Genomic DNA, 10,334 nt, shown 5'->3' with positions numbered 1-10,334 from the left:
CGTGTTTCAATATTACATATCAGTGTAAATTTTTAACATTTTAACTTGAGATATATAATCGTGTGTGGCTCAAAGATGCGATGCTAAGGAATCCAAAATTCCTTTGTTAGAGAAATTTATATTTACGTTTTAAAATTTTCAACAAAATTTATTAATCATTTGTGCAAATTTAGTATTATGTCCTAACTTTAAAAAATTTTGCAAATAAACTGTAAAAATTATTTGGCTTATTTATATCATTAATCAAACTTAATCCTCAGTGTAATTTAAACAAAACAATACTTACGTTATTTCATGAATGTTCACATAATGTTTGGTTTACCAACAAATCTGTTAAATACTCAATTCGTAAAAGGACGCAGATAAACAAAGGCTGTGTGATAAACTGATTGCTGATTGTACGGATGTTTGATATATAATTGTTTATTATGTGTATTCTGTATATTTTTGCATCTTTAAATTTCCCAATGAATGCATACAAATTCTCCATTTAGCTGTAAGTTTTCAAAGTTTATCTAGCATCCATGTCTATAAGACTTTTGAGTTGTTTCCAATATTAAGTTGTCTTTTTACAGAAAGAATTATTTAAAAATTATCTCCTCGACATCTTATGCACAAATTAATAGATACGTATAAAAAAATAAGGGGGAAAAGTATGTAATTTTAGAAGATATTATTTTAAGTGAAAGATGGTCAGATCATTAAATGAATGAAAAACATATAGAAATAGGTTTAAGTCGCCGTTGGCTAAATAGATCAGGGGTGCAGTCCAAAAGTATTTATCTTATGTAAATGATGCGCACTGGCGTAAAGTCTGAAGCATAAAAGGCTGAAACTCCATTATAAACGGAAAATAAAGTTTTGTCCAGTAACCGTAGCTGGCACAGTTTTGTCAGGATGAATTTACATTCAGATGGCGCTATCTAATCCACAGTAAGTTAAAAAATTTACGACTTTCGGTAAATCATGACTCTAGCCTGCTTACCCCGCAAGCGAATGGTGCCGTGCGTCTGAATTGTTTATGGTTCCGCCATAAAACAATGATATGAGAGATTATAACTCAGCGAGTAGTGAAGTTCTTTGTGCGTGAGGCATTACCTGCACGATTTCACCTACGTAGAGTTATGACACCTCCGTTTATCAAATATGATTTGCAATCATTCTTCGTCTGGGAAAGTTGAAATGTTACAATTTTAAACCATTAACCTATAAAATTATTAACGAATGTTTTTACATAAGTTTTGCAATCTGTATGGTTAATATTTACAATTTCAGTTACTACGTCAGTTATTAATAATAAAAAATTAATTAAATAATAAATTTAGAAATCTTTAGAGATAATTTTTTAGTCAGCTTCATCCTGTTTGTTTCTCTAGATTTCGCTATAAATATTTAATTTTGTGTTTGCAGCTATTTTCTTTAACGGCAACTGTGTATGAATACGTAAAGCTAAATACGGGATCAATAACAGATATTGTCACAAAGTTCATACGCGTATAAATGATAGCTGTCCACGCGATAGGTATTCAATTTCCTACATCGTATCTAATATTACATCAAACGTTCAGTCAATAAACAATGTGTTCGTAACAACGCGAGGCTATTTCCAAAGTTTTGTAAAAGAAATAATTTATGTTGCATTATACATATTAATCTTTTTAAGTCATATCGTCTTTTCATATTTTTACCTCCAAACGGTATTAAATATTAAATAACGAAAGATAACGTTTAAGATTACGGTATTATGGAATGTACCGTTGGTTGATTTAATATTTTCCAAACGTTTAAAGCACCAACATGTTTAAGTTTATCCGGCGAGCGTTCTTCCTTTCCAGCGTTGTTACGCCACTGAGTCGTAATTTAACCGGAGCGTTTATGGCATTGTTGTGAAGCAGTGCTTGGCGTCGTCTTATAAAACCAATTTCGCGGGTATTATGCAAGCTGTCACTCCCATAAGTGAGTTATGGCAAACGTAGCCTACAGCACAAACACGTATTACCGTGTGCCAGCATTTTTTATATTTACAACAATGCTCGTTATGACGCGAAATTAATAGCTCTTGTTTATGCCGTATCGTATACGTGATCAATTTATTTTTGTTAAACATTTATGAAGAGTTAGGATACCTATTATCTTATACGTAGATATTTCACTCATATAACACCGCTTTGTAGCATAACAACATCGCTATATAGAAATATTTTACATTTACGAGTATTAAACAATAGTTTTTTGATTAAATACGTAATCATAATATTTATACGGATAACGAGTGTACAATATTTCGTACGGGAATATCGTAGCATTAGTCGTAATGATTTGATATTTAAAAACTATTTCAAACTCTCTAATTATAACATTTACGTAGTTGCGTTGAATGAAAATATTTGAGACTACATATCGGTAGATAATTTACTTTTCTATGTTATGGATCTCTACTATATTATGCTGGTTTTCTATGAAATGATTTTCTCGAAAGATACGTGAATATCGAAATTTATTAATCGCCCATGCGTAAATATTGTTCACTGCTACATGTCTTTTATTGCAAAAGACATACGTTATGGGTTATATCGTTTTGCGAAAGAATTCATGAATACGTATAAAACAGGTCTGTCGATGGGATACTGCCATTTCTTGGATGTATTGAACAATAAAGCAGCATGTACACTCTTCACAGCAGCGAGTAGAAAACTAGTATCTGAACGTCGTGTTTAACTCCATTGGAATATACTGCGCTGTATCCGGAATTTCGTTCCAGACCGTTAAGACACTAGATTCCACTTTATCGGCACCGTAATGGTTATATAGCTGTTAAAGTTGCCCCTCATACAACTTTTCCAATCTTATCTTCACGTATGGCTTCTTCCTCCCTGTCCTTTCCTGTCCTACACATCCTTCTCGCTTACGCCCGTTCCCTCGTCGAGGAAAAGCGGAAAGGATTTAGTTAAATTGGACTGCATGCGAGGAGTTGTCTGTGAGATTTGTTCGGGCATCAGAGAGCGCTGACCGTTGTAAAAGCGTTCATACGGGGTTTGCTAAAGAAGAAAAGAGTAGAGAAGAGAAAGGGAAAGAAGAAATCAAGAGGCTGCGAGTCAGGATACGGAGAAGGTAACGTCTTTCTCCTTTCTTTCTATTTGGGGTTGCCATTGAACGCGTTGGTGACCAGCTTGTCGATACGTGCTTGGCATCCCCATTCGATTTTCTCGTCCTATTCCACGGTAAAACTCGAAATTATATGCTATTTCCTATTGGATCGCTAGAATCTGCCTAACTCGATTCCTTTTTCTCTTTTCTAAAATCGCTTTTTGATTTCGGGTTTTATCGGTGTTGTCGTATTTATCGACAAGCCTGTCGAATACAGCTAGATAAAGATTAATAATGCTAGTTTACTATTTGATGCCTTTTTCAGGAATTCATTTTTATCTATTAATTTATTGTTTAGAATGCCGCAATATCAGCGAATCAAATATTATTTGAACAATAAAGCGTAACCCAAAATGAATTTTCTCGAAATACCTGTGCCGAGTTAAATAATAATCTATTTACTGACTTAGTTAGAAATGAAACGGAAATAAATATATGGGAACATGTATGTATAAAATGGATAACAGATTAAATACTGGTTTGTTGAAATAAATAGTGGATAATAAAATTTAATTATCCAAAACTGAGTATTGTGTTTCTCATTAGTCGCTGTACATTATCTTTTCAAGCATGAAATCAGTAAAAAATCAGAAGGATTAAGTATATCATGATAGAAATCAGTAATCTAAGGCGATATAATGCGTAAATGAGACATCTAATTCTAGCCCATGAACAAAGTTGAAGTGAGATATTGAAACAAATAATCCCAATCGAGTTCAGCATGACAAGATAATGCGAATGTCGCTAGCAATAACGTACCGACTTATGCTGTTTCTATTCGGTAAATTTGATAAATATATACAAGTACAAGAAATTAATACAAGTTTTTATTTATTACATTTGGTTATTAATTAATTTAGGTCACTTGTATTTACGCATCTCTTACATTGTCCGATATTATGTGCCCTACATTAATACAATGCAAAATGGGACGTTACAACATCTAAAATAATGAAAATAAACGGTTTCTGAACCAAGACACTAAATTCAAAAAATGTCAGAATATTACAAACGATATGTTTGTCATTGTACATGGTATTTGAAATGTTTTGCGCAATCTTAAATAACACAATAACGTGAAAAACAGTTTTGACTGATTTATATGACAAAATGAAACGTTGGACGGTTTGCATAAACCAGTAATGTTGCCAAATACCCTCGATCGTAGGTCTATGCCAATAAGGTTGGCAATAATTTCACGAAGTTGATTAAAACTAGTCGACGTATCTAATTGCCTGTCATACAATCACTTTGCAATTTATTTTCTCTACGTTGAAAACTGCAATCGTGATAGTCGATAATTTTTCACGTGTCAAGAACTCAGTCCACTAACATAAGGTAAATTAGCATGAATAATGTCTAGCTTAAGACAACGTATTTTAAATGAACCAAAACATGATCTCGGAGAAAAATATTCAGAAGTTACATGCATATGTTAAGAAAATAAAGTGTACCTATTTAATAAATGCTAATAGTCGAAATCAGCAAGTATTTAAGATCGTATGTAGTAAGCTATTAATTTTGATTGAAATTATATTCAGCTTCATTTTCTATGAAACGGCTGCACATTTGTGTTTTGTTATTAATACTTCATTAGTGTTGAATGTAGTATTAATATTAGGTAGCAATTAATTTCCTTTATGTCAGTTATGATTGGAACACGATAGCATCCATAAATTAATTGCCTTTTATACTTGCATTACAGGTTTTAACTATGAACGTAATCAGCATCAGTTTATTTCTCTCCGATTAACTTTTTGAGATGTCAAATTAGTCAGATTTTTTAATTTCAAGTTTTCGAATATTGTAATGATAGGAAGAGGGAAAAAGAGTGAAATTAATTTGCAAGGTGGAATAACGTGTTTTAGTTAATGGAGTGAAAATGACATAAACTTTTATAGGTATAACCTCTTATAGGTATAACCTCTGTATACGATACACAATATGTGATCAAGGATAACGATAGAACGGCTGAATTACTGTGATTGCTTCAACGGAGTCAGATAATGGATAATACAATTCATATTAAAATAAAATGATACTTTCTTCGTAGTCACAGAAAATGTGGTTAATAGTTCAGGAAATATACGAGTATGCAGTTTAGGGGTTTGAACAAATTGCGCAATCCGTATAGGTAGAAAGTTATTATCACAGGAATGACGAATAACGGTGGATAACAGCAGTTAATAGCCGAGAGAAATATCGGCAGCGTTGTGATTTCGGTGCGCTGGCAAAGACAGTTAAAAGATCAGCTAATGGGGCGAAAATCACTTAACCCCTGGTCGATGCGAGGCGAATGCGCGTTATTCAATTCGCGCTTAAGCCAACGATAATAACATCAGCCAACGGCCAGGCAGCAGGAGGCAGGAGGTAGAGGCAAGCGGTAGGCGGCAAGCGGCAAGCGGTGAACGGCGAGCGGCGTGCAAAGTCAAGGGCTGACGTAGCGGTGAAGATTTACGGGCACGGGCCGGGGCATGCATCCTGTATGAATGTCGGGGCAGCTTGTAATAATTCAACTCCGCGGCCACACCTCGGCCACTTCCCGTCTGCAGTCTGGCAGGGCACGACCACCGAACGGACTGCTGCTCCGCTGCGGAGGGGTTTCCGGTAACTGCGCGGTCGACATCTCTCCTCTTCTCTTCTCTCCTCTCTTTCTCTATCTACTCTTCTCTCTTTCTCTCTGTCTCCGAATCTATTCTTCTCTGTCCGTCAGCTTCTTCCTTCCTCTCACTTCTCCACACCCACGCCCCGGACAACCACCCTTATCCGAGAGAGCCCGAGCCGAGAGAGCGAAGAGCTCTGATATATCGGCCGCACACATTGCACTGGATGGAACGCAATATGTCCGCCGAGAAAGGCAATAACCATTAGGTCCCGAGAAAACTGCCCCATTTCAAACGACACGAACGGTCGAATATCAGGAAATTTATATCTGGTAGCCTTCGCTCTCTTCCGCCCTCCTACCCTCTCTCTTTGCTCCTGTCGACCCACCACCTTCTTCGTCCCATTCGTCGAACCCAAGCGCGAGTCCTGGAGATCGAGCCGACTAGGAGCCTCTGAGACATATCGTGCAAAGTGGAAAAGGTTATAAACGTGGAAGCAACTCGCTGGGTAGGTCGGGCAAACTTTTCGTGAAGGACCTTATAATAGTGAAACTGTAGGTTATGTTCGCGTTCTGCTTTATACGATCGGATATGAAGTGGTGGTCACGTGCTCGCGGCCAACCGGCGCTGTTACCTACTCGATTACACCAATTTGTTCGGTTACGTTCAAAAGTCATCACTTTCGTTTCTCTCGTTCTTTGTCTTTCTTATTTTTTTCTCTCTACTTATTTTATTAGAAATTCCGTTCTATTTTCAAACATAATGGGACATTGTTTCTTTTTTAACATTTTGAAGGAACAGCTTTATTTTGTTGATAGAAGTAACGTACGCGTATATACAATGTTTGAGATATTTAATTTGTTTTCTATTGAGATTTATTCTTTATCAATATGGATATATTTCTCACAACGATAATGAGATTTTTTTAACAAATTTGTCTACTTTTATTTTTAATGAACTTGCGATTGGAAGGTTTTCGTTGCATTGAAAGGCAATGAGTTGCATCTGCAAAATTTGAATATTTATATTGTCGATAAAAGATAAACACATTATCTACACGATATAAACGACAAATTTATGGCGGAAACCAAAGCGTAGGCGTCGTACCGTCGACTGCAAGAGAAATATTACGCATTGCTCTTTCCGTGCGACGACGGCCGAGAGCTGTCGCGTAACAAATGTTTGTATGGACACTCGTAAACTAGACTCACGCTAAAAGCTTTCGTCGTCTTTCTGCGCCCTTTCTTTCCTATTGAAGGGTACCAGATTTATTTCACGTTTCACCGGTGCCAAGTCACTTTTTCGGCTACATCGACGGTAATCGAATTTCAAGAAGCATGCCGCATACTGTTTGAGGGGTAGGGCCTTACTCGAAAATAAAATCGGGGGCACGTGTCGAACGCGTTAAATATGTTTGCAGTTTTCTTTTTTAGATAACAGACCACTAATCGCTAGATGGCCACAGAATTGGAGAAAGAGGAACTGGCTGGAATATTAGACGTTCCGTTAAGAGGTGAGAATCGACGTATCCGCGGCATGTCGTAACGTACATCGAGCACGAAGCTTGAGGCAAGCGGGCACAGCACAGGTCTGCAGGCAGAAATTGCTTTTCCCCTATAAGGCGCCATTATCACGCACCATCTTGTTCGAATGGCTTCGTAAAATGCCAAACTGGGAACTCGGTATTGCTGTGTCCAGCGCTGCGGTCAGCTTTGGCCGTCGCAAAAACTCTCCCTCCCCCTCCTCTAGGACGTTCCTACCTCCTCTTCTGCCGCAGTAACACGATTGTGCGGCGAAATTGTGGTTGCTCTTTCTCCTCGTGTCCTCTTTACATCGACTATGCCCGGCACCTTCGTCTTTTCTTTTTCTAACGCCAAGTAGAAGCACTTTTCTTCGAGGGTGTTGGAGTACATATATGGCGAACATCGTTTGGCGAATACGGGGCAGCAGTTGGTGGTGGAACAGAGAAAGACCGGATAGCTCGACGTAATATCACCAGACTACCTTACACATGCTGGCCAAACGTAACGGTACAACTTTTGCCAAATGATGCCATTCGTTTAATTTCTTGGAACGACTGAGCGGACATTTTCCGGCCGAAATATTAATAACATACCACGCCCACGGCAAAATTCCACGACTGCTATTCTACGAAACTTTGTAATACTTTTACATGACTTTGTCTGAGAATCTGTGAACGCTATTTCGAAAGCCACTTTTCACTAGATCGTATTGAAATGAAATCCTCATTTTGGTTATTATAGAATTAATTACAATGCCATTGTATTGATAATAGAAGTTATAAAATATCGTCTTTCGATTTTTCATGCTGCTCAAGATTTGAATCCTGAACATTGAACATTATCTTAACTATTAACCGTTCTATGAAAATTTAGTTTGTTAAGAATTGTCATACTCCCACGTGAAATGTTATATTGTTAATTCTTAGTACTTTGTTCTTGTCAAATGTTTTGCGAAATGTTGACGATATTTTTCTTTCTCCTCATGTCCTTCCTGCCCGCGAAATGTTCAACTGGAATAAAAATTATATTATTTACTTGTTAATACGACGTAACTTCTATTAATAACTGTTGTTTTTAAAAAGATTCGATGTTATGTTATATGTTCCTAAATAAGATTTGATATTTTTATAATAAATCATAATATTATAAACAATTAATATACATATATATTACATTTTGTTTATTTTATATATATTGTTACACCGAGTATGATTTATCTAATTATTTTAATAATTATAATGTATGATAAGTTGTTAACTTACCTCAATGCTTTTTCTTTGTAACTTTATTTTATGAATGATGATAATAAAACGTAATTTGTTATAATAAAATATATTTAATTCTTGCTGTTATGTAGGAAACTATTTAGTGTCTGAAACTCTAATTTCAGGTTACATTGTTAATAGAGCAGATATTTAAGAAGTATGATGTTCTACATTAATAATTGAAACCAGAAAAATCAAAGTCAGCATTCGTTGCATTAATCTATAGTAGAATCATTCTAAGCAATATTATTTTACAATTATATCATCGTATTGTATGCGTATAGTAATAATCATATTGTAGAACTGGAATATGCCTTTGTATGTACGTATGTATATCAACTAATATGTTTTCGGAAAAAAAATTATATTAAATCATTATACAATATGTATGAAAGATCCCCAAAGTATTATATGAAAAACAAAACACTTTTTTCGCACATTTAAGGAAAAAAAATACGAAATAAATAAGAGGGTAGGATGAAACGGTGCTATTAATGACAGGGTTGGGATTATGTGCGAGGAAACACAAATATTTGTTTCTTCTTTAGGCGTAACTGGTAGCACATGGACCACATAAATCCATTCATCTTTTCAGCTATGCTTTACGGATACCGAAGTGTCATTGTCGTTGCAGGGGATGCGTTCAATACATATTGTCTTTCACCCTACGTCAAGACTTATCTAACTAAAATTAATTATCCGCCCAGTAGGTCTGTCGTTGTTATATGAAACCTTTGCCCTACACGTGAGTTCATAACCCTTTAGGAGATTAGGTACACAAATTCTACTATAACCTATTCTAGTGCAGTGAGATCCTTTATGCGACTTTTACCATATTTCTTTTCTACCATTTTGATTTTAAAGCAGAAAATGATATACGAGATTTAGAAAGCTCATTCTGTATAAAAAGATATATACACACATATATATATGCTTCATACACGTAATGTAATAAAAAGAGGATTGATTTACGCCATCGTTGTATATCGTTAAAGACTCTTTGAACAATATATTGCGACATTTATCTTAAAGGTCAAAGGAATTAGAAATTTTACATTATTAATAACTATATTTAAAATATATTAAAAGTAATTTTAAAAGTATACGATCAAAGTAATAATACGTAATAGAAGCCATTTGTCTATTACGTCCATTTACATAGTCTGCGACACAAGTATTCTTAATGTTTCTTAATGTTTTCATCATGGTACTTATAATTATTAAATGCATTATCTACAAAATGCAAAATTTTACAAATACTTGTCCAATAATGTTTATAATTAATTGTAATACAACTTTCAATAAATGGAAGATTACGATTATAACTAAAAGTTGTGTAATTTTTTTTTCTTCCAACTTCTTCTTTCTAGTTCACATATCTCCGAAAGATTCCGAATATATATTTTCTTCCGTTGTTGTACCGAGCCAAGAAGCAATATCGCCTATGATGGTACATCCGAACGAAATCGAAAAACTTTCAATCCTCGAAGGAGCTATTGTAACAAACGTGGGCAATAAACGCCACGTATGCCGCTAGACATGGTATCGCAGTAGAAACGCACCCTTGAGATGCACTCTAGCGTTGAAACTTAAGGGATGGTAGTATCCTTGCTCTTTTGCTTTTATTGTTGAGTATCGTCAAACCTGAATACCTAGGCTGGATGAAACTACTTTTCTTTTTAAATTATTTACATGTATAATACAAATAGTTAATTCCTAATACATATATATATATATATATAATATAATATAATAATATAAAAGTATATAATCAGAATGTGGTGCATATTTTATGT

The sequence above is a fragment of the Bombus huntii genome, chromosome 4 (genome assembly GCF_024542735.1).
Source record: "Bombus huntii isolate Logan2020A chromosome 4, iyBomHunt1.1, whole genome shotgun sequence".
In the NCBI taxonomy this organism is placed as follows: domain Eukaryota; kingdom Metazoa; phylum Arthropoda; class Insecta; order Hymenoptera; family Apidae; genus Bombus; species Bombus huntii.
Note: the sequence above shows the minus strand (reverse complement) of the source record.